Raw genomic sequence first — 5,542 nt, forward strand, 5'->3', positions numbered from 1 at the left:
ACCATTTCTCCAATCTTCTTGGGCAACTTATTAGCAACACTTATAAGCTCCACACTCAGGACCCCCACACTGGATCAGCAGCTCTGAAAGGTTCTATGCAGGGCAAGTATTCAGTAAACACCTGCACGCTGACTACTTCGATGTATTAACAAAGGCATTGAAAATGCATTGCCCACTTAACTTGCAAGTCTCTATCTTCTTCTCATAGACATATGATCGTTCCTGCTTTTATTTGGAGTGAGTCTTTTGGCTTTGGCAGGAGCTGCACAGGTCTAGGGCATGGAAAATTTATTACTGTGTTCAGAGCTGCTATCCAGTCAAAAACAGAAGAAACCCCTGCAATCAGTAAGAGGTATAAACCAAACCCGAGCAAAAGGCTTACACTTTTCAGATAGGTCTGCCAAGAAGGCTCAGTGTATAAGATGCTTGTCAAGCCTCATAATCTGAGACCATCTCTGGGACCACACGGTAGAAGGAGAGAAGTTAACTCTTATAAGTTGTCCTCTGAGGACATGAGGAAAGCCCATCCAACACACACACACACACACACACACAAATAAATAAATGTAACAACATAATTGAGAATTTGAATTTTCTGATACACTATGTTTAGGATTCTGTTTAATAATTCAGAGACAAAGTATGTTTGGCAGCTGGGCTGTCTTCAAGGGGAAGCACACCTAGCACAGTGGCCCTAGGAGGCATGTGACAGTATATTTTTGGTCACACAGTGTAAGTGGGCTGTGTTCCTGAAATAGATGCTACATTGTTTTTCACAGCTGTGGCTCAGTGCACATTAGCTATGGCAGTACTCTCAAAGTCTGCAGGTAAAAAACAGAAGGACCTGAATGTTTTACAATAGTTGATCATGATCTGATGAAAAAGCACAACATTAAGTATGGTGTTCTGTCTTTGAAGAGGATTACTTCCTAAAAAAACAGAGTCTGTCTCTGTCTTACACTCCTGGGCCATTGTGTAGGCACAGGAATGGCCTTAAGAACTCCTTCTGTCTTAGTTGGTGGCAAAGCATCCCTGCTTCTCCTGCTGAGAAAGATGTGGTTCATGTGCACTCTTTCTCAATTCTTTGACCATTTGACCATGCACAAGTCACCTGAATTCCTTGACTGTGGAGTCCAGGCGGGGACTACTGTGGTAAAAGTAATGGGAATGACAAGGGCTTAACAAGAGGCAGGATAGCCTCCCTTGGCACCAAAACCCAAGACTTTCCCGTCTGTCCTTGCCCACTTCTGTGTCTGCCTCTCTTGTAGTTAAGACATGGGCTCCTTCATGGCAGTGGTGGCGCACACCTTTAATCCCAGCACTCGGGAGGCAGAGGCAGGCAGATCTCTGTGAGTTTGTGGCCAGCCTGCTCTACAGAGCTAGTTCCAGGACAGCTAAGGCTACAAAAAAAAAATCCTGTCTCAAAAAACAAACAAACAAAAAATAATAAAGAGCACAGTCTTAAAAAATATAAGAAGGACGCAGGCTCCTTTGCCAAATCTCTAGCTCCTGTTTCATCACAACTCCAACCAAAAAGATAAGCCTTAATGCTTCCTAGCCACCCTTGATTAGATTCCAGGAAATTCCCTACCCAGAGGAGGCCTCCAGAGTACAGAGAATCATCACTCAAGACCGTCACTCTCTGTCTGATCCTCCAACGCTGTTTGAGGGAAAACGAGACGTCCTGAGAGAAGAACGTTTTGTGAGTTCTCACCCCGTCTTCCACTCATTAAAATCTCTATGAAATCCCTCAGACATCCTGTGGAGGGAGGGGGGATTTTTTTTTTTATTGTTTTTCTTACTTCACAGAGTCGAAGAATAAAGAAACAATAATTAAATGCAAAGGCATCAGAAGAGGCCGGGTAGTTTGTTGACCAAGATCTGGGCCCTTGTAGGAAAAAGAGAGCAGTCCAAAGTCCGAGTGAGGTGCACAAATTCTTCTAGAAATTTCACTAAATAGAAAATCCTTGCCTCTGAAAGTTTTTTAATACTTAACATTCAAACACCCAGAAACTTTTGGGGTGTGGTTGTATAGTTATCTTTCTTTTCCAGTGTTACTATCATGCCGAAACATCAGGTTGTTTGTATCTGAGTGACTCTGGATACTAGTCCACAGCAGAAAGGTCCTCCCACAAGCTGGAGCGACACACGCAACACCTTCAATCCTTCCATGAAGAAATGCTGTATTTAATTTGCCTAGCGCTGACTTTAGATGTCCAACTGCTTTGGGTCCCATAAAGAATAAATATAAACAAAATGATGGTGTCAACGTGATAAATGCTAAAGGAACAGGATCCATCTGTAAGCAGAGCCTTGCCAATGAGGTACAGTGAACCAGAGAGAAGATGGGAAATTTCAGATCAGAGGCACAGAACTGAGCCAAATCTGATGAGGATAAGGAGATACCTAAGGATCCAATCACAGTGTGGTGTGCTTGAAGCAGTAGGTCAGAGTCTGAGGGGTAAGAGGAGGCTGGTGGAGGAGATATGGCTGCGCCATGAAGAACTGTCTAACAAACACAGCTTGATTTTCCACATGACGACATTGAGGGGTTTTTCCACAGAACAGACACAGCGTCAGATTTATTACCCAGGCCGGCCTTGAACTCACCGTGGACTGCACATCATCCTGCGTGTGAGGGCGACAGGTGCATGGCACAGGGTGGAAAACTAGTTTAATGGACCGCATCTCGGGTGCTGGGGTCAGGACAGTGTCATTAAGGACATCAAGGGATGGAATTAACAGATGAAGTTTTAGGAATTAGCATGAGGTAGGTGTGGTGACAGAAAACACACATTTAAGGGATAGGACCCAAACTGGGTGATTCCCCAGTTTCGGGGTTGAATGATGAGTTGACTGAAGGTGACTTTAGCTAAGTCAGGAGAAGACTTGATGACCTGAGGTCATCACACCTTGTTCTTAGGGATGCCGGCACAGCCAGATGGGAGCACAGAGCTCAGGAGCATGAGGGCAGATGCAGGTTATAGGACGCAGTCCATTCTCCACCTGTCTTCGCTGCTCAGCACACTGCCCACTCCACCCTCACGAGTCAGTGAACAGAACATTAATAAAAAGCTGCTCATGAATCACTGTCCTGAGACTGTGCCAGGGGCTGCTCTTCCGAGCAAGGACACAGGGTCAGACTGGAGCATCATCATCACATTCTCAGCTCAAGACACCGTGGGCTTGGCTTCTGTGACTCAAAAATGCACAGCCCAAGGAGGCTAGGGAGATGGCTCAGTGGATACAGGGCTTGCTGTGCAATAAGGAGGACCTGAGTTTGGATACCCAGGCCTGGCAACAGTTACCTGTAACCCTAGTGCTGGGGAAGCAGAGACCAAAAATCTCTGGGAGTTGCAACTACCAGCCTAGCTAAATCAATGGGCTCCAAGTTTACTGAGAGACCCTGTCTCAAAAAGTATAGTGAAGAACTACACAGGAAAATACTCTATAATGATCTGTGGTTTCCATGCACATGTGTATATGTGCACATACACACGTACACACAGAACACATGCATACACAGAGACATCACAAGCACATACACACACACACACACACATTTAAAGCACAAATCTTGGACTTTCTCATTTCTATGAACCTGGGTTAGGCTGTCTTTAGCCATTTATTTTACAGTCTATAAAAGCCTATGTAATGAACTTTAGAGACTCGAACATGACTTGTCATATGTGCCCTAACTTCAGGACTCACCATTAATGAGCAGATGATATCTTTGTTCCATGCAGAAAAACAGGCCCTTGTGCAAGTCACACACAACACATCATGCATGATATCCCTAAGCTGTTGCCTGAACTGAACTATTTGTTTGGTTTAAGTGTTTAATCTTGGTTTTAGTCCTTATCTAGTTTAATATCTCATTTATCCTGGTAGTTACCTGGCAGCCATCACACTCTAATGACACCCGGTAAAGAGTGCCGAAACGCAGAAGCAGATATTCCCGGCTTCAGACATGTTTTTCTGAAAGTGTATTTGAAGTCTTAACAGCTATGTTGGAGTTGGGAAAGGTGTTCCCCAATGATCTGTGTATTTAAGGCTTGGCCTCCAATTTGTGGTACCCCTGGAAATGTTGGGCATTTTAAAAGGTAGGGCCTCATGGGGGAGACCCTAGTCATTTGGATGGCACGCCCTGGAAGGGGGTGTTAGGACCCCAGGCTCTTCCTTTCTTCCTTTCTTCTGGCTAGAAGGCAAAGATTGCTGCCCTCCAACATAAAAAGGCAGTAGGCCAACTGTCGGGGACTGAAACAGTTAAAGTAAACCTTCCTTCCTTTTTAAGTTAATGATATTGGGTATTTTAAAAACAGTAACAGAACTCTGACTACTACAAGTGATAAAAACTAAGTGCCTATGGGGCTGGAGAGATGGCTCAGCAGTTAAGAGCACTGCCTGCTCTTCCAAAGGTCCTGAGTTCAATTCCCAGCAACCACATGGTGGCTCACAACCATCTGAAATGAGGTCTGGGGCCCTCTTCTGGTCTTCAGGCATACACGCAGAAAGAATATTGTATACATAATAAATAAATAAATAAATATTAAAAAAAAAATCTAAGTGCCTACAACCTCCATCCTCCCAGTGCAAGCTTCAGGGTAGCACTGCCTTGAACTGTTAGAGGTCTTGCTTCAGTATCTGGAAAGAACAAGGAGCCCTTTGTTTGGCAACCATAGCCATTCAGAAACAAGTACGTACTCCTCAGATATGCCCTACAGGACAGTGAAGTCTATACATCAGAGACACGGAGGGTGAAAATTTGCATGCTAACTGAGAAAATAAGAAGAAGACAGTAAACACATAAATGAGCTCACGTAAGGCTTGTAATCATGCTGGCAAGAGCAAAAATAATCTAAAAATACTTGTGTCTCCCGCTCTTGGCTATCAGATTGTTGAAACAATGACCCCCAAGAAATTGAATTTCCCGAGTCTCTGTCTTAGGGAAGGAACAGACTGGGATCCTGATGCCAGCCAGAGAGTGAGCTTGTTTCCCAGAAAGCTTGTCACACAGTCTGACACGGTCAGACCCCTTACAAGAGAGAGGACCCGAGACAATGAGGACAGGCAGGAACACACCTTACCTGATCCTTTAATTCTTCCTACCTCCCACTCTCTATTTAAACATAAGCCTCATGTCCAAATCCCAAAGATAGACTTGTACCTACCTCCTTGGCCCTCTTCCTAAAGTGCTCCCCCTTTGAATAAATCTCCCTTTCCTGTTTTTCTCTATTACGCTGTCCCTTTAATTGGCCTGTTGAGGATGGGTGGTCAAGCCTAGCTTGCTAGGGCTGCCAGGACCCAGGCTCCGATCCCAACAACTGTAGGAACAAGTTGATGTAAATCATTGAGATAAAGAAAAAAATGTTTCCTCTCTTGAAAGAAACTTAAGCCAGTATTAAGACTGACTTTTCATATGTTTTTGTTAGGGATCAGGAAATTTTAAACTGTTTATTTATATAATAACCTATAAAGTTTGTTCCTATCCTGAATTAGCTAATTTGGAAACAATCAATTACCTGCCTCAGATAATGAAGAG

This window comes from Microtus oregoni, unplaced genomic scaffold (assembly GCF_018167655.1).
Source record: "Microtus oregoni isolate MIOR12 unplaced genomic scaffold, Mior012 000029F_ref0000214, whole genome shotgun sequence".
NCBI classification, from domain to species: domain Eukaryota; kingdom Metazoa; phylum Chordata; class Mammalia; order Rodentia; family Cricetidae; genus Microtus; species Microtus oregoni.